Source organism: Scyliorhinus canicula, chromosome 2 (genome assembly GCF_902713615.1).
Source record: "Scyliorhinus canicula chromosome 2, sScyCan1.1, whole genome shotgun sequence".
Classification (NCBI taxonomy): Eukaryota; Metazoa; Chordata; class Chondrichthyes; order Carcharhiniformes; family Scyliorhinidae; genus Scyliorhinus; species Scyliorhinus canicula.
Window position 1 is genome coordinate 61208536 of NC_052147.1, and position 21003 is coordinate 61229538.

General features: G+C 54.2%; 1 long non-coding RNA gene across 1 annotated transcript in view; it reads right to left on the minus strand.

Annotated features, from left to right (window-relative positions):
* Nucleotides 1-2025: 2025 nt before the first annotated feature.
* LOC119954479 overlaps nucleotides 2026-21003 on the minus strand; it is a 47293-nt gene continuing 28315 nt past the window's right edge. The window contains exon 3 of the long non-coding RNA XR_005458249.1: nucleotides 2026-2088. This is a non-coding gene — a long non-coding RNA (uncharacterized LOC119954479). The remainder of the gene's footprint in view (nucleotides 2089-21003) is intronic.

Genomic DNA, 21003 nt, shown 5'->3' on the forward strand with positions numbered 1-21003 from the left:
GCATTTGGGCATCATCATGAGAACCTACCCTGGAAGAGGTCCTCACTCCCTAGTCCTGGCCTTCCCTAAACCGAGAGGATATCAGGATGTCCCTAGCTCTTTGGCCCACGCGGGCCCTCCCCATGGCCCAAGGTCTTTCCTCCTCCTCCTCCACAGACCACCCTCCTCAACCACCTCCTCGTCCGAGGTGATGTGGCGCTCCCCCATCTCCTCCTGGTCCAGCTAGTCACCTCCCTGCAGTGCCAAGTTGTGGAGAGTGCCTCAGACCACGATGATGCGGGACACCCCCTGGGGGCGACATTGCAGGGATTTCCTTGGACTGTTCCAGCCACTGAAACTGCATCTGGAGCAGTGCAATCACCTGCTCAACCAGCACTCAAGTTGATGCATGAGCCTCGTTGTAGCGAGTCTCCGCAGGCCTCTGCACTGGCATCATCAGCCACCTCCCGAGGGGCTATCTCCAATCCCCGAGGAACAATCCCTCCAGTCACTGTTCTCCCTCAAAAACATTTGGGATCTGCGTGCGCCCAAAGATGTCATTGTGGTGGGGGTAGAGAGGCGTATGATTTGAGGGACTGGAAAACCACTGGATTTTCTCAAACCCCAAATTCAAAACAACTTGCTTTTCTGCCCCCAAAGGACTTTACTTTTGAATGTTAGATGAAAAGTCTTTCAGTTTCCTCAGTTACCTTCATTCACTATAATTTGGTAATCCTAAATTGTATAATTGGTATGATTTCACCTCGAACACACAAGGTTGTCAGTTCAAGCACACTCTTCAACCTGAAGACTGAATATGGCCTAGCATTCCAGTGCAATATCGGGGGCTGTTACACTGTTGGGGGCTCTGACCACCTTTTGCAGGGGTTTCGCTTGATCATAGAATAGAATCATAGAATTTACAGTGCAGAATTTTAACATTTCATGCATACAGTGCAGAATATTAACATTTCATGCATACAGTGCAGAATATTAACATTTTCATGCATACAGTGCAGAATATTAACATTTCCATTCATTATTCAAAGAGGTATTCCTGGTGTTCTTGCCAACATTATTTGTTCAGCCAATGCCACACGAAATGCATTAACTTGTGGTTCATCTCATTATTGTATGGTTCTCTGATACATGCTATCAATTACACAATGTTTAGTTACACAAGATAAAGAAATTTCAAGTGCTTTCAGTTTCAGCTATTGGTAGTTAGAGTATGGAAAAGTGAAACTTTTGTTGGGTTGTCGCAAGAAGGGTTTATAAAAATGGAAAGTTATCAATAAATGATTGTTTAAAAAAATGTTTTTTTAAACTCATCAAACTGTCACTATCGGATCCATTGTTTCTATACAGGGCATAGTGGGTGAATGAGCATGGAAGCCCTATGGCCTATCATTCAGAGCATGAGAGACCATTGTGGCAGTTTTGGGGGAATACCTGCACATAGAGAATGAGGGGCCATGGGGAATATTTGAGGGGAATATCTGGGCAGTGGGAGGCAAAAGGGGCCTTAGATGGTGGGAGGAGCTCATGTCCTGGCATGGGCATGAGAAAAACAGAGGGTGGGTGTGGAGCATACTTTAGCATGGAAACTATGGAAGGGGTGGGTGGGCATGAGTAGCAAGGGATCATTTGGGGGTTAGATCTGGGCATTGGGGCATGTGCCTGCGGGGTGGGGGTGGGGGCCTGATTTACAGTGCAGAGGGGGTGGCCAACCGCGGGACTTCGCTCCCGGACCGCCAGCTCAAAGTGGCGGCCCAATATCAGGAGTCCCTTGTATTTCTCACTGTGTAAATATTTGCATGGCGAGGGACATTGAGTTGCTTTGTCATGGGAACGCAAATCAGTAGCAATTTTCCTCTGGCTGAATTCTCCTCCATCGGGATTCTCCGTTTTGCCGGCAGCCCAGGGGTTTCCTGGTGGCGTGGGGCTGCTGCACAATGGGAAACCCCATTGAACAGCCGGCAGGATGGAGAAACACGCCCACGTTCTCCCAAATGGATGATCCCGGCCAAATGTTTCTGACACTAACCTCAGAAAAATAACGTTTGCTGCACCAATGTGCAGCCTTTTCCAGTTTCTGCTGAAATGATCCTATATTGAAGGAGAATACAAAGTTAGTGTCAGGTTAGGGGCAGCTTTCCACAGTGTGGCCCTGTCATCCAGGGATTGCGTTGAGATAACCCTTGTTTCACATGGGAACAATTACCAAATACATTGAGGACACTTTAATCAGTCTGGGTTGTTTTTGAACCCTGATGCTAGAGGTTATTGGTGAATAACTAGTGTTCAACCCATTGCACTACATGGTCCCCATGATATCCCACTTTCAAATATGTCAGACCACTGATGTAGCAACAGCCAAAATAAATATTTTCTGAATTTTTAGAAACACAGGAACAGGCGTAGGCCATTCAGCCCATCACACCTTCTCCGCTGTTTAATACAATCATCACCTCAATGCTGTTTACACCCACTATCCTCATGTGTTATTGTTAATCAAAAATCTGTCAATCTCTGCTTGAAACATACGCAATGACTGACCTTCCAAAGCCCTCTGGGATACGAAATTCCAAATATTCACAAAGATTCGCTCTGGAAAGACATTTCTCTGAATCTGTGTTCTAAGTGGCATCCCCCTTATTTTGAAAGTGTGCGCCCAGTTCTAGACTCCCCAACCCAGGGAAGCGTTGTCCTCTCTCTGACTCAATTGTTGAAGTAGTAATATGTGGGTGTGCACATGTATGTGTGAAAGTGGCATGTGTGTATAGTTAGGGACGGTGCTGCCAGATTAATTAACCCAATTGATGTAACAATTTTAATTGAACTAAAGATACCGAGGAAGATTCTTTCATTAGTTTAAAATTTAAAATGTTACTTTAGTCTTGATGTGAGAAAACTAGAATATCGCTTTAAGTTATCCTGCTTCATTTTAAAGTCATTTATTTAAAGTTGTTTCATTTTAAAGTCATTTATTCTTTAGGACCTGTTTCTGATTTGTGTCGCAAATTCTGTATTTACATTACTTTCACGCATTGTGCATCATCGTTGTTGGCAGAGCAATAAAACAGTGCTGTGGGGAGGTTTGTCTGTAACCTCAGGAGTTGGCTCGCAAGATACCCAGATCATCCCCTCTTGTTGCGTCGTTCCCGCCCAACTCACGATCTCACTCCCAATGTCACTCCCACCCTGTACACTGAGTTCCTCCTGCCTTGTTTGCTGCCTCCCTCCAGCCCTACGTACTGCCTCCCTCCTGCCCTGCTCACTGTCCCACTCACGCCCAGCTACCACCCTGCTTGCTGCCTGGCTAGTGCCCCGCTTGCTGCCCTACTCGCTACACCACTCACTGGCTTTCTCCAAATGGCCAAAAGTGGCATCTATTTGCTGTTTGCACATAGTTGACATAGACTGGGGAAGATACTCACTGGGGAATTGGGGAGGGACTCACAATGGATCAGAGGAGACTCACGGGGATTAGGGACAGAGATTCACTGGGGAGCAGGGAGAGACTCCCTGGTAATCTTGGAGCGACTCACTGGATATCTGGGAGAGGCTCACTGGGGAACAGAAGAGAGACGCATTGAGGATCAGGGGGCGATACTCATTGATGTCACAACCCCAGTGCTGGCGCGCTGGCAATTCCAGCCCCACTTGACCCGGAGTCGCAACACAAATGAAATTAGAAGTTATTTTAAAATACCTGGGGACCTTGGCTGAGCCCAATAAACTGCAGTCACCAGCTTTGTAACTTTAACACAAATAACCTTTTATCATTTAACAGTAATATAATTAAACTGACAAAAATGTAACTGACTACCTAAAACCCCATACCCAATCCCCACTTTCCAACTTGCCCCACTCTACACACACACACACACACATACACAGCACACACACTGACACACACACATACACACACATACTGACACACACACATACACAGCACAAACACTGACACACACACACACTGACACACACACACTGACACACACACATACACACACACACTGACACACACACATACACAGCACACACACTGACACACACAAACTGACACACACACACACATACACATACACAGCACACACACTGACATACACACACATACACAGCACACACACTGACGCACACACACACTGACGCACACACACACATACACACACACATACACAGCACACACACTGACACACACACACTGACACACACATACACAGCACACACCCTGACACACACACACTGACACACACACACACATACACAGCACACACACACATACACATACACAGCACACACACTGACACACACACTGACACACACACACACAGCACACACACACACACACACATACACAGCACATACACTGACACACACACACATACACATACACAGCACACACACTGACACACACGCAGACATCATTGAGGGAAACGGTGGTGGAAAGGGAAGAAAACTGATGATAAAGTAAAAAGGATAAAAGATCTCTCAGTCAAAGTCTTTCAGGATTTTAACCTTTCACTTCAATGTTTCTTCCTTCTAAGCTTGAGAGTGTTTTTGCTGGCAGGCCTGTCGTTTTGGAGATTCAAGATAATTTCAATCATTTGGTGAAGATGTGCCAGACACTCGTTAGTTTCAGATCAACAAAGCTTACTTCAGCAGAGAGAGAGAGAGAGAGATAGCACCTTCTTCGTTCATTGTCCAATCACTTAGAACATAGAACATAGAACAGTACAGCACAGAACAGGCCCTTCGGCCCTTGTTGTTGTGCCGAGCCATGATCACCCTACTCAAACCCACGTATCCACCCTATACCAGTAACCTAACAACCCCTTAACCTTACTTTTTAGGACACTACGGGCAATTTAGCATGGCCAATCCACCTAACCCGCACATGTTTGGACTGTGGGAGGAAACCGGAGCACCCAGAGGAAACCCACGCACACAGGGGGAGGACGTGCAGACTCCGCACAGACAGTGACCCAGCCGGGAATCGAACCTGGGACCCTGGAGCTGTGAAGCATTTATGCTAACCACCATGCTACCGTGCTTCTTCTGTGAAGAAGAGCTTCTTCTCAGCTCTCCCAGAAGCAACCCACAGAAACCAATCACTGACTGTTGTCAGCAAGAACAGGGTTCATGATCAACCCACAGATTGCCAACCAGCCGATTGAGACTCACTGGGGATCAGGGAGAGAGTCAATGGGGATCAGGGAAAGACTCACTGGGGATCAGGGAGAGACTCACTGGGGATCAGGGAGAGACTCACTGGGGATCAGGGAGAGAGTCACTGGGGATCAGGGAGAGACTCACTGCGGATCTGGGAAAGACTCACTGGGGATCTGGGAGAGACTCACTGGGGATCAGGAAGAGACTCACTGGGGATCAGGGAGAGACTCACTGGGGATCAGAGAGAGACTCACTGGGGATTGGGGAGAGACTCACTGGGGATCAGGGAGAGACTCACTGGGGATCTGGGAGAGACTCACTGGGGATCAGGGAGAGACTCACTGGGGATCAGGGAGAGACTCACTGGGGATCAGGGAGGGACTCACTGGGGATCAGATAGAGACTCACTGGGGATCAGGGAGAGACTCACTGGGGATCAGAGAGAGACTCACTGGGATCTAGGAAAGATTCACTGGGGATCAGGGAGAGACTCACTGGGGATCAGGGAGAGACTCACTGGGGATCTGGGAGAGACTCACTGGGGATCAGGGAGAGACTCACTGGGGATCAGGGAGCGACTCACTGGGGATCAGGGAGAGACTCACTGGGGAATAGGGAGAGACTCACTGGGGATCAGGGAGAGACTCACTGGGGATCAGGGAGAGACTCACTGGGGATCAGGGAGAGACTCACTGGGGATCAGGGAGAGACTCACTGGGGATCAGGGAGAGACTCACTGGGGATCAGGGAGAGACTCACTGGGGATCAGGGAGAGACTCACTGGGGATCAGGGAGATACTCACTGGGGATCAGGGAGAGACTCACTGGGGATCAGGGAGAGACTCACTGGGGATCAGGGAGAGATTCACTGGGGATCAGAGAGAGACTCACTGGGGATCGGGGAGAGACTCACTGAGGATCAGGGAGCGACTCACTGGGGATCAGGGATAGACTCACTGGGGAATAGGGAGAGACTCACTGGGGATCAGGGAGAGACTCACTGGGACATAGGGAGAAACTCACTGGGGATCAGGGAGAGACTCACTGGGGATCAGGAAGAGACTCACTGGGGATCAGAGAGATACTCACTGGGGATCTGGGAGAGACTCACTGGGGAATAGGGAGAGACTCACTGGGGATCAGGGGGAGAGACTCACTGGAGATCAGATAGAGACTCACTGGGGATCAGGGAGAGACTCACTGGGGAATAGGGAGAGACTCACTGGGGATCAGGGAGAGACTCACTGGGGAACAGGGAGAGACTCACTGGGGAACAGGGAGAGACTCACTGGGGATCTGGGAGAGACTCACTGGGGATCAGGGAGAGACTCACTGGGGATCAGGGAGAGACTCACTGGGGATCAGGGAGAGACTCACTGGGGATCAGGGAGAGACTCACTGGGGATCTGGCAGAGACTCGCTGGGGATCAGGGAGAGACTCACTGGGGATCTGGGAGAGACTCACTGGGGATCAGGGAGAGATTCACTGGGGATCAGGGAGACTCACTGGGGATCAGGGGGAGAGACTCACTGGAGATCAGGGAGAGACTCACTGGGGATTGGGGAGAGACTCACTGGGGATCGGGGAGAGACTCACTGGGGATCAGGGAGAGACTCACTGGGGAATAGGGAGAGAGTCACTGGGGATCAGGGAGAGACTCACTGGGGAATAGGGAGAGACTCACTGGGGAATAGGGAGAGACTCACTGGGGATCAGGGGGAGAGACTCACTGGGGATCAGGGAGAGACTCACTGGGGATCAGGGAGAGACTCACTGGGGATCAGGGAGAGACTCTCTGGGGAGCAGGGAGAGACTCACTGGGGATCAGGGAGAGACTCACTGGTGAGCAGAGAGAGACTCACTGGGGATTGGGGAGAGACTCACTGGGGATCAGGGAGAGACTCACTGGGGATCAGGGAGAGACTCACTGGGGAATAGGGAGAGACTCACTGGGGATCTGGGAGAGACTCACTGGGGTTCAGGGAGAGACTCACTGGGGATCAGGGAGAGACTCACTGGGGAATAGGGAGAGACTCACTGGGGATCAGAGAGAGACTCACTGGGGATCTGGGAGAGACTCACTGGGGATCAGGGGAGAGACTCACTGGGGATCAGGGAGAGACTCACTGGGGATCAGGGAGAGACTCACTGGGGAACAGGGAGAGACTCACTGGGGATCTGGGAGAGACTCACTGGGGATCAGGGAGAGACTCACTGGGGATCGGAGAGAGACTCACTGGGGATCAGGGAGAGACTCACTGGGGAATAGGGAGAGACTCACTGGGGATCAGAGAGAGACTCACGGGGGATCTGGCAGAGACTCACTGGGGATCAGGTGAGAGACTCACTGGGGATCTGGGAGAGACTCACTGGGGATCTGGGAGATACTCACTGGGGATCTGGGAGAGACTCACTGGGGATCTGGGAAAGACTCACTGGAGATCAGGGAAAGACTCACTGGAGATCAGGGAGAGACTCACTGGGGATCAGGGAGAGACTCACTGGGGATCAGGGAGAGACTCACTGGGGATCAGGGAGAGACTCTCTGGGGATCAGGGAGAGACTCACTGGGGATCAGGGAGAGACTCACTGGGGAGCAGAGAGAGACTCACTGGGGATTGGGGAGAGACTCACTGGGGATCAGGGAGAGACTCACTGGGGATCAGGGAGATACTCACTGGGGAATAGGGAGAGACTCACTGGGGATCTGGGAGAGACTCACTGGGGATCAGGGAGAGACTCACTGGGGATCAGGGAGAGACTCACTGGGGATCAGAGAGAGACTCACTGGGGATAAGGGAGAGACTCACTGGGGAACCGGGAGAGACTCACTGGGGATCAGGGAGAGACTCACTGGGGAATAGGGAGAGACTCACTGGGGATCAGGGAGAGACTCACTGGGGATCAGGGAGAGACTCACTGGGGATCAGGGAGAGACTCACTGGGGATCAGGGAGAGACTGACTGGGAATCTGGGAGAGACTCTCTGGGGATCAGGGAGAGACTCACTGGGGAATAGGGAGAGACTCACTGGGGATCAGGAAGAGACTCACTGGGGATCTGGGAGAGACTCACTGGGGATCAGGGAGAGACTCACTGGGGATCGGAGAGAGACTCACTGGGGATCAGGGAGAGACTCACTGGGGATCAGGGAGAGACTCACTGCGGATCTGGGAAAGACTCACTGGGGATCTGGGAGAGACTCACTGGGGATCAGGGAGAGACTCACTGGGGGTCAGGGAGAGACTCACTGGGGATCAGGGAGAGAGTCACTGGGGATCAGGGAGAGACTCACTGCGGATCTGGGAAAGACTCACTGGGGATCTGGGAGAGACTCACTGGGGATCAGGAAGAGACTCACTGGGGATCAGGGAGAGACTCACTGGGGATCAGAGAGAGACTCACTGGGGATCAGGGAGAGACTCACTGGGGATCAGGGAGGGACTCACTGGGGATCAGATAGAAACTCACTGGGGATCAGGGAGAGACTCACTGGGGATCAGAGAGAGACTCACTGGGGATCTAGGAAAGATTCACTGGGGATCAGGGAGAGACTCACTGGGGATCAGGGAGAGACTCACTGGGGATCTGGGAGAGACTCACTGGGGATCAGGGAGAGACTCACTGGGGATCAGGGAGCGACTCACTGGGGATCAGGGAGAGACTCACTGGGGAATAGGGAGAGACTCACTGGGGATCAGGGAGAGACTCACTGGGGATCAGGGAGAGACTCACTGGGGATCAGGGAGAGACTCACAGGGGATCAGGGAGAGACTCACTGGGGATCAGGGAGAGACGCACTGGGGATCAGGGAGAGACTCACTGGGGATCAGGGAGAGACTCACTGGGGATCAGGGAGAGACTCACTGGGGATCAGGGAGAGACTCACTGGGGATCAGGGGAGAGATTCACTGGGGATCTGGGAGAGACTCACTGGGGATCAGGGAAAGACTCACTGGGGATCAGAGAGAGACTCACTGGGGATCAGAGAGAGACTCACTGGGGATCGGGGAGAGACTCACTGAGGATCAGGGAGCGACTCACTGGGGATCAGGGATAGACTCACTGGGGAATAGGGAGAGACTCACTGGGGATCAGGGAGAGACTCACTGGGACATAGGGAGAGACTCACTGGGGATCAGGGAAAGACTCACTGGGGATCAGGAAGAGACTCACTGGGGATCAGAGAGATACTCACTGGGGATCTGGGAGAGACTCATTGGGGAATAGGGAGAGACTCACTGGGGATCAGGGGGAGAGACTCACTGGAGATCAGATAGAGACTCACTGGGGATCAGGGAGAGACTCACTGGGGAATAGGGAGAGACTCACTGGGGATCAGGGAGAGACTCACTGGGGATCAGGGAGAGACTCACTGGGGAACAGGGAGAGACTCACTGGGGAACAGGGAGAGACTCACTGGGGATCTGGGAGAGACTCACTGGGGATCAGGGAGAGACTCACTGGGGATCAGGGAGAGACTCACTGGGGATCAGGGAGAGACTCACTGGGGATCAGGGAGAGACTCACTGGGGATCTGGCAGAGACTCACTGGGGATCAGGGAGAGACTCACTGGGGATCTGGGAGAGACTCACTGGGGATCAGGGAGAGATTCACTGGGGATCAGGGAGACTCACTGGGGATCAGGGGGAGAGACTCACTGGGGATCAGGGAGAGACTCACTGGGGATTGGGGAGAGACTCACTGGGGATCGGGGAGAGACTCACTGGGGATCAGGGAGAGACTCACTGGGGAATAGGGAGAGAGTCACTGGGGATCAGGGAGAGACTCACTGGGGAATAGGGAGAGACTCACTGGGGAATAGGGAGAGAGTCACTGGGGATCAGGGGGAGAGACTCACTGGGGATCAGGGAGAGACTCACTGGGGATCAGGGAGAGACTCACTGGGGATCAGGGAGAGACTCTCTGGGGATCAGGGAGAGACTCACTGGGGATCAGGGAGAGACTCACTGGGGAGCAGAGAGAGACTCACTGGGGATTGGGGAGAGACTCACTGGGGATCAGGGAGAGACTCACTGGGGATCAGGGAGAGACTCACTGGGGAATAGGGAGAGACTCACTGGGGATCTGGGAGAGACTCACTGGGGATCAGGGAGAGACTCACTGGGGATCAGGGAGAGACTCACTGGGGAATAGGGAGAGACTCACTGGGGATCAGAGAAAGACTCACTGGGGATCAGGGAGAGACTCACTGGGGATCAGAGAGAGACTCACTGGGGATCAGGGAGAGACTCACTGGGGATCAGGGAGAGACTCACTGGGGAATAGGGAGAGACTCACTGGGGATCAGAGAGAGACTCACGGGGGATCTGGCAGAGACTCACTGGGGATCAGGTGAGAGACTCACTGGGGATCTGGGAGAGACTCACTGGGGATCTGGGAGGTACTCACTGGGGATCTGGGTGTGACTCACTGGGGATCTGGGAAAGACTCACTGGAGATCAGGGAGAGACTCACTGGGGATCATGGAGAGACTCACTGGGGATCTGGGAAAGACTCACTGGAGATCAGGGAAAGACTCACTGGAGATCAGGGAGAGACTCACTGGGGATCAGGAAGAGACTCACTGGGGATCAGGGAGAGACTCACTGGGGATCAGGGAGAGACTCTCTGGGGATCAGGGAGAGACTCACTGGGGATCAGGGAGAGACTCACTGGGGAGCAGAGAGAGACTCACTGGGGATTGGGGAGAGACTCACTGGGGATCAGGGAGAGACTCACTGGGGATCAGGGAGAGACTCACTGGGGAATAGGGAGAGACTCACTGGGGATCTGGGAGAGACTCACTGGGGATCAGGGAGAGACTCACTGGGGATCAGGGAGAGACTCACTGGGGAATAGGGAGAGACTCACTGGGGATCAGAGAGAGACTCACTGGGGATCAGGGAGAGACTCACTGGGGAACAGGGAGAGACTCACTGGGGATCTGGGAGAGACTCACTGGGGATCAGGGAGAGACTCACTGGGGATCGGAGAGAGACTCACTGGGGATCAGGGAGAGACTCACTGGGGATCAGGGAGAGACTCACTGGAGAATAGGGAGAGTCTCACTGGGGATCAGAGAGAGACTCACGGGGGATCTGGCAGAGACTCACTGGGGATCAGGTGAGAGACTCACTGGGGATCTGGGAGAGACTCACTGGGGATCTGGGAGATACTCACTGGGGATCTGGGAGAGACTCACTGGGGATCTGGGAAAGACTCACTGGAGATCAGGGAGAGACTCACTGGGGATCAGGGAGAGACTCACTGGGGATCTGGGAAAGACTCACTGGAGATCAGGGAAAGACTCACTGGAGATCAGGGAGAGACTCACTGGGGATCAGGGAGAGACTCACTGGGGATCAGGGAGAGACTCACTGGGGATCGGGGAGAGACTCACTGGGGATCGGGGAGAGACTCACTGGGGATCAGGGAGAGACTCACTGGGGATCAGGGAGAGACTCACTGGGAATCAGGGAGAGACTCACTGGGGATCTGGGAGAGACTCTCTGGGGATCTGTGAGAGACTCACTGGGGATCAGGGAGAGACTCACTGGGGAATAGGGAGAGACTCACTGGGGATCAGGGAGAGACTCACTGGGGATCAGGGAGAGACTCACTGGGGATCAGGGAGAGACTCTCTGGGGTTCAGGAAGAGACTCACTGGGGATCAGGGAGAGACTCACTGGGGAGCAGAGAGAGACTCACTGGGGATCAGGAGAGAGACTCACTGGGGATCAGGGAGAGACTCACTGGGGATCAGGGAGAGACTCACTGGGGAATAAGGAGAGACTCACTGGGGATCTGGGAAAGATTCACTGGGGATCTGGGAGAGACTCACTGGGGATCAGGGAGAGACTCACTGGGGATCAGGGATAGACTCACTGGGGATCAGGGGAGAGACTCACTGGGGATCTGGGAGAGACTCACTGGGAATCTGGGAGAGACTCACTGGGGATCAGGGAGAGACGCACTGGGGATCAGGGGAGAGACTCACTGGGGAGCTGGGAGAGAATCACTGGGGATCAGGGAGAGACTCACTGGGGATCTGGGAGAGACTCACTGGGGACCAGGGAGAGATTCACTGGGGATCAGGGAGACTCACTGGGGACCAGGGGGAGAGACTCACTGGGGATCAGGGAGAGACTCACTGGGGATTGGGGAGAGACTCACTGGGGATCGGGGAGAGACTCACTGGGGATCAGGGAGAGACTCACTGGGGAATAGGGAGAGAGTCACTGGGGATCAGGGAGAGACTCACTGGGGAATAGGGAGAGACTCACTGGGGAATAGGGAGAGAGTCACTGGGGATCAGGGGGAGAGACTCACTGGGGATCAGGGAGAGACTCACTGGGGATTAGGGAGAGACTCACTGGGGATCAGGGAGAGACTCTCTGGGGATCAGGGAGAGACTCACTGGGGATCAGGGAGAGACTCACTGGGGAGCAGAGAGAGACTCACTGGGGATTGGGGAGAGACTCACTGGGGATCAAGGAGAGACTCACTGGGGATCAGGGAGAGACTCACTGGGGAATAGGGAGAGACTCACTGGGGATCTGGGAGAGACTCACTGGGGATCAGGGAGAGACTCACTGGGGATCAGGGAGAGACTCACTGGGGAATAGGGAGAGACTCACTGGGGATCAGAGAGAGACTTACTGGGGATCAGGGAGAGACTCACTGGGGATCAGGGAGAGACTCACTGGGGAACAGGGAGAGACTCACTGGGGATCTGGGAGAGACTCACTGGGGATCAGGGAGAGACTCACTAGGGATCGGAGAGAGACTCACTGTGGATCAGGGAGAGACTCACTGGGGATCAGGGAGAGACTCACTGGGGAATAGGGAGAGACTCACTGGGGATCAGGGAGAGACTCACTGGGGAACAGGGAGAGACTCACTGGGGATCTGGGAGAGACTCACTGGGGATCAGGGAGAGACTCACTGGGGATCGGAGAGAGACTCACTGGGGATCAGGGAGAGACTCACTGGGGATCAGGGAGAGACTCACTGGGGAATAGGGAGAGACTCACTGGGGATCTGGGAGAGACTCACTGGGGATCAGGGAGAGACTCTCTGGGGTTCAGGGAGAGACACACTGGGGATCAGGGAGAGACTAACTGGGGATCAGAGAGAGACTCACGGGGGATCTGGCAGAGACTCACTGGGGATCAGGGAGAGACTCACTGGGGATCAGGGAGAGACTCACTGGGGATCTGGGAGAGACTCACTAGAGATCTGGGAGATACTCACTGGGGATCTGGGAGAGACTCACTGGGGATCTGGGAAAGACTCACTGGAGATCAGGGAGAGACTCACTGGGGATCAGGGAGAGACTCACTGGGGATCTGGGAAAGACTCACTGTGGATCAGGGAGAGACTCACTGGAGATCTGGGAGATACTCACTGGGGATCTGGGAGAGACTCACTGGGGATCTGGGAAAGACTCACTGGAGATCAGGGAGAGACTCACTGGGGATCAGGGAGAGAGTCACTGGGGATCAGGGAGAGACTCACTGGGGATCAGGGAGAGACTCACTGGGGATCAGGGAGAGACTCACTGGGGATCAGGGAGAGACTCACTGGGGATTAGGGAGAGACTCACTGGGGATCAGGGAGAGACTCACTGGGGATCTGGGAGAGACTCACTGGGAATCAGGGAGAGACTCACTGGGGATCTGGGAGAGACTCTCTGGGGATCTGGGAGAGAGTCACTGGGGATCAGGGAGAGACTCACTGGGGATCAGGGAGAGACTCACTGGGGAATAGGGAGAGACTCACTGGGGATCAGGGAGAGACTCACTGGGGATCAGGGAGAGACTCACTGGGGATCAGGGAGAGACTCTCTGGGGATCAGGGAGAGACTCACTGGGGATCAGGGAGAGACTCACTGGGGAGCAGAGAGAGACTCACTGGGGATCAGGGGAGAGACTCACTGGGGATCAGGGAGAGACTCACTGGGGATCAGGGAGAGACTCACTGGGGAATAAGGAGAGACTCACTGGGGATCTGGGAAAGATTCACTGGGGATCTGGGAGAGTCTCACTGGGGATCAGGGAGAGACTCACTGGGGATCAGGGAGAGACTCACTGGGGATCAGGGGAGAGACTCACTGGGGATCTGGGAGAGACTCACTGGGGATCAGGGGAGAGACTCACTGGGGATCTGGGAGAGACTCACTGGGGATCTGGGAAAGACTCACTGGAGATCAGGGAGAGACTCACTGGGGATCAGGGAGAGACTCACTGGGGATCTGGGAAAGACTCACTGGAGATCAGGGAAATACTCACTGGAGATCAGGGAGAGACTCACTGGGGATCAGGGAGAGACTCACTGGGGATCAGGGAGAGACTCACTGGGGATCGGGGAGAGACTCACTGGGGATCAGGGAGAGACTCACTGGGGATCAGGGAGAGACTCACTGGGGATCTGGGAGAGACTCACTGGGAATCAGGGAGAGACTCACTGGGGATCTGGGAGAGACTCTCTGGGGATCTGGGAGAGACTCACTGGGGATCAGGGAGAGACTCACTGGGGAATAGGGAGAGACTCACTGGGGATCAGGGAGAGACTCACTGGGGATCAGGGAGAGACTCACTGGGGATCAGGGAGAGACTCTCTGGGGTTCAGGGAGAGACTCACTGGGGATCAGGGAGAGACTCACTGGGGAGCAGAGAGAGACTCACTGGGGATCAGGGGAGAGACTCACTGATGATCAGGGAGAGACTCACTGGGGATCAGGGAGAGACTCACTGGGGAATAAGGAGAGACTCACTGGGGATCTGGGAAAGATTCACTGGGTATCTGGGAGAGACTCACTGGGGATCAGGGAGAGACTCACTGGGGATCAGGGAGAGACTCACTGGGGATCAGGGGAGAAACTCACTGGGGATCTGGGAGAGACTCACTGGGGATCTGGGAGAGACTCACTGGGGATCAGGGAGAGACGCACTGGGGATCAGGGGAGAGACTCACTGGGGATCTGGGAGAGAATCACTGGGGATCAGGGAGAGACTCACTGGGGATCTGGGAGAGACTCACTGGGGACCAGGGAGAGATTCACTGGGGATCAGGGAGACTCACTGGGGACCAGGGGGAGAGACTCACTGGGGATCAGGGAGAGACTCACTGGGGATTGGGGAGAGACTCACTGGGGATCGGGGAGAGACTCACTGGGGATCAGGGAGAGACTCACTGGGGAATAGGGAGAGAGTCACTGGGGATCAGGGAGAGACTCACTGGGGAATAGGGAGAGACTCACTGGGGAATAGGGAGAGAGTCACTGGGGATCAGGGGGAGAGACTCACTGGGGATCAGGGAGAGACTCACTGGGGATTGGGGAGAGACTCACTGGGGATCGGGGAGAGACTCACTGGGGATCAGGGAGAGACTCACTGGGGAATAGGGAGAGAGTCACTGGGGATCAGGGAGAGACTCACTGGGGAATAGGGAGAGACTCACTGGGGAATAGGGAGAGAGTCACTGGGGATCAGGGGAAGAGACTCACTGGGGATCAGGGAGAGACTCACTGGGGATCAGGGAGAGACTCACTGGGGATCAGGGAGAGACTCTCTGGGGATCAGGGAGAGACTCACTGGGGATCAGGGAGAGACTCACTGGGGAGCAGAGAGAGACTCACTGGGGATTGGGGAGAGACTCACTGGGGATCAGGGAGAGACTCACTGGGGATCAGGGAGAGACTCACTGGGGAATAGGGAGAGACTCACTGGGGATCTGGGAGAGACTCACTGGGGATCAGGGAGAGACTCACTGGGGATCAGGGAGAGACTCACTGGGGAATAGGGAGAGACTCATTGGGGATCAGAGAGAGACTTACTGGGGATCAGGGAGAGACTCACTGGGGATCAGGGAGAGACTCACTGGGGAACAGGGAGAGACTCACTGGGGATCTGGGAGAGACTCACTGGGGATCAGGGAGAGACTCACTAGGGATCGGAGAGAGACTCACTGGGGATCAGGGAGAGACTCACTGGGGATCAGGGAGAGACTCACTGGGGAATAGGGAGAGACTCACTGGGGATCAGGGAGAGACTCACTGGGGAACAGGGAGAGACTCACTGGGGATCTGGGAGAGACTCACTGGGGATCAGGGAGAGACTCACTGGGGATCGGAGAGAGACTCACTGGGGATCAGGGAGAGACTCACTGGGGATCAGGGAGAGACTCACTGGGGAATAGGGAGAGACTCACTGGGGATCTGGGAGAGACTCACTGGGGATCAGGGAGAGACTCTCTGGGGTTCAGGGAGAGACACACTGGGGATCAGGGAGAGACTAACTGGGGATCAGAGAGAGACTCACGGGGGATCTGGCAGAGACTCACTGGGGATCAGGGAGAGACTCACTGGGGATCAGGGAGAGACTCACTGGGGATCTGGGAGAGACTCACTAGAGATCTGGGAGATACTCACTGGGGATCTGGGAGAGACTCACTGGGGATCTGGGAAAGACTCACTGGAGATCAGGGAGAGACTCACTGGGGATCAGGGAGAGACTCACTGGGGATCTGGGAAAGACTCACTGGGGATCTGGGAGAGACTCACTGGGGATCTGGGAAAGACTCACTGGAGATCAGGGAGAGACTCACTGGGGATCAGGGAGAGAGTCACTGGGGATCAGGTAGAGACTCACTGGGGATCAGGGAGAGACTCACTGGGGATCAGGGAGAGACTCACTGGGGATCAGGGAGAGACTCACTGGGGATTAGGGAGAGACTCACTGGGGATCAGGGAGAGACTCACTGGGGATCTGGGAGAGACTCACTGGGAATCAGGGAGAGACTCACTGGGGATCTGGGAGAGACTCTCTGGGGATCTGGGAGAGAGTCACTGGGGATCAGGGAGAGACTCACTGGGGATCAGGGAGAGACTCACTGGGGAATAGGGAGAGACTCACTGGGGATCAGGGAGAGACTCACTGGGGATCAGGGAGAGACTCACTGGGGATCAGGGAGAGACTCTCTGGGGATCAGGGAGAGACTCACTGGGGATCAGGGAGAGACTCACTGGGGAGCAGAGAGAGACTCACTGGGGATCAGGGGAGAGACTCACTGGGGATCAGGGAGAGACTCACTGGGGATCAGGGAGAGACTCACTGGGGAATAAGGAGAGACTCACTGGGGATCTGGGAAAGATTCACTGGGGATCTGGGAGAGACTCACTGGGGATCAGGGAGAGACTCACTGGGGATCAGGGAGAGACTCACTGGGGATCAGGGGAGAGACTCACTGGGGATCTGGGAGAGACTCACTGGGGATCTGGGAGAGACTCACTGGGGATCAGGGAGAGACGCACTGGGGATCAGGGGAGAGACTCACTGGGGATCAGGGGAGAGACTCACTGGGGATCTGGGAGAGACTCACTGGGGATCTGGGAGAGACTCACTGGGGATCTGGAAGAGACGCACTGGGGATCAGGGGAGAGACTCAGTGGGGATCGGGGAGAGACTCTGGGGATCAGGGAGAGACTCACTGGGGAACACTGGCAGCCACTCTGCTGGGGGTCAGGAAGGTACTATGGATCGGGAGAGACTCACTGTGAGCCTGGAATGGACTCGCCAGGGATCAGGCTGAGTGACCCCTCGTAATCAGAGAGAGACTCACTGGGGAGGCGGGGAGAGATTCTCTGGGGATTAGGGAAAGACGCACTGGGGATCAGGGGAGTGACCTGTTGAGGATCGGGGGACACTACAGTCTTGCTTTGGGCTGCGGTAGGCTTTTTCCGTTGGGAGTTTGGTGACCTGAAGAAGTTCGGTGATTAGGGAGCGAAATGATACTTTGTCTGCCTTGGGTACAGTCGGCTAAGTATTTACTACCTGTATCGCTGATAGGTTTTAAGATCTTACGTGGCTTGTCAGTTGTAAGAGCTATATTCTGTAATAATGAGGAGCAGGTAAGAAGGACCTGAGAGTAATTGATATTATTTGATATTAAGTATCTTCCGAAAGGGTTAATTTATTTTAAATGGTAAGTCATGTCAGCAGAGCTCGAAACAGTGGGGTGCACCTCCTGCTCTATGTGGGAAGCAAGGAACATTTCCAGAGTCCGGGGCTAGCATGCATGCAAGAAGTGACTCCAACTGCAGCTCCTGGAAGCCCGGGTTTCAGAGCTGGAGCTGAGGATATTGTGGAGCATCCCTGAGGCAGAGATTATTGTGGATAGCACATATAGAGAGGCAGTCATACCGCAGGCAGGAAGGGAATGGGTGATCACTTGGCACAGCAAGAGGATGAGGCAGGCAGTGCAGGAACCTTCTGTGGGCATTTCCCTGCAAAAGAGATATACCGTTTTGGATATTGTTGTTGGGAATGGCATCTCAGGGGAAAGCAGCAACAGTCAAATTAGTTACTCCACGGTTGGCTCTGCTGCTTGTGGGAGGAGTAAAAAGAATGGGAATGCAATCGTTGCAGGGGATTCAATTGTAAGGGAAATTGATGGGCATTTCTGTTGTCATAAACGAGACTCGAGAATGGTATGTTTCCTCCCTGGTGCTAGAGTTAAGGATGTCTCAGAGTGGCTACAAGTCATTCTGAAGGGGGAGAATGATCAGCCAGTGGTGCTGGTACACATTGGTACAAACAACACATGTAAAAAAAAGACTAAAGCAGAATGTAGGGAATTAGGAAGTAAGTTGAAAAGTAACATAATGATCTCAGGATTGCTATCAGTGCCACGTGCTATTCAGAGTAGAAAGGGAAGGATGTATCGGATGTATACATAGCTGAGGGGGAGGGTTTAGGATTCCTGAGACATTGGGATCCGTTTAGGGAAGGTGGAACCAGCACAGACTGGATGGGATAAACCTGGGCAGGACTGGGATGCCCTAGGGGGAGTATTTGCTGGAATGGTTGGAGGGTTAAACTAAAATGGCAGAGGAATCAATACAAGGAGTCAGAGGACGGGGAATCAAGGACAAGAACAAAAGGCAGAAAAGGGAATAAGAAAAGTGATAGGCAGAGAAACTAAGGGCCAGAATCAGTGGAAAATAGTCGGAACAGGATGGGTAATGTTAAAAAGACAAGCCGTAAGTCTTTGTGCCTTAATGTGTGGAGCATTCGCAATAAAGTGGATGAATTAATTGTGCAAATAGATATTAACGGGTATGATATAGTTGGGATTATGGAGACATGGCTGCATGGGAATGGGAACTGAACATCGAGGGGTTTTCAATATTTAGGAAGGAGCTACAAAAAGGAAAAGGTGGTGGTGTTGCTGGTTAAAGAGGAAAGTAGCTCAATAGTGAGGGAGGAGATGAGCTCTGACAATGTGGAAGCTGTATGGGTCGAGCTGAGAAACACTTAGGGGCAAAAAACATTAATGGTGGTTGTCTTTCGGCCTCCGCAAACTAGTAGTGGTGTTGGGAATGGCATTAAACAAGAAATGAGAGTCACATGCGACAAAGGAACATCTGTAATTATGGCCGATTTTAATCTGCATATTGATTGGGAAAATTATTTTTGTAACAATATCATCGAGGAGGATATCCTGGAGTGTAGACAGGACAGTATTCTGGACAATATATTAAGGCAGTGTTTTTCAAACGTTTTTTATCGGGACCTCCTTTTACCAACCGACCGACCAACCTTCACAACCCATGCCAGCTGACCTTCACGGCCCATGCCAGCTGACCTTCACGGCCCATGCCAGCTGACCTTCACGGCCCATGCCAGCTGACCTTCACGGCCCATGCCAGCTGATCTTCACGGCACATGCCAGCTGATCTTCACAGCCACAAAGCTTGCTGGGGGGAGAGGCTTGCTGGGGACCGGGGAGAGGCTCACTGGTGACCAGGGGAGAAGCTCACTGGGGACCAGGGGAGAAGATCACTGGGAACCAGGAGAGAGGCTCACTGGGAACCAGCGGAGAGGCTCACTGGGAACCAGGGGAGTGGCTCACTGGGGACCAGGGGAGAGGCTCACTGGGAACCAGGGAGGAGACTCACTGGGAACCAGGAGAGAGGCTCACTGGGAACCAGCGGAGAGGCTCACTGGGAACCAGGGGAGTGGCTCACTGGGAACCAGGAGAGAGGCTCACTGGGAACCAGGGGAGAGGCTCACTGGGAACCAGGGGAGAGGCTCACTGGGGACTGAGGGGGAGAGGCTCACTGGGAACCAGGGGAAAGTCTCACTGGGGACCAGGGGAGAGGCTCATTGGGGACCAGGGGAGAGGCTCACTGGGAACCAGGGGAGAGGTTCACTGGGAACCAGGAGAGAGGCTCACTGGGGACTGAGGGGGAAAGGATCACTGGGAACCAGGAGAAAGGCTCACTGGGAACCAGGGGAGAGGCTCACTGGGGACTGAGGGGGAAAGGCTCACTGGGGACCAGGAGAGAGGCTCACTCAAACCAGGGGAGAGGCTCACTGGGAACCAGGGGAGAGGCTCACTGGGGACTGAGGGGGAGAGGCTCACTGGGAACAAGGGGAAAGGCTCACTGGGGACCAGGGGAGAGGCTCACTGGGAACCAGGGGGGAGGCTCACTGGGAACCAGGGGGAGAGGCTCACAGGGATGCAGGAGAGAGGCTCACTGGGAACCAGGGGAGAGGCTCACTGGGAACCAGGGGGGAGGCTCACTGGGAACCAGGGGAGAGGCTCACTGGGAACCAGGGGAGAGGCTCACTGGGAACCAGGGGAGGGGCTAACTGGGGACTGAGGGGGAGAGGCTCACTGGGAACCAGGGGAAAATCTCACTGGGGACCGGGGGGAGGCTCACTGGGATGCAGGGGAGAGGCTCACTGGGAACCAGGGGAGAGGCTCACTGGGGACTGAGGGGGAGAGGCTCACTGGGAACCAGGGGAGAGGCTCACTGGGAACCAGGGGAGAGGCTC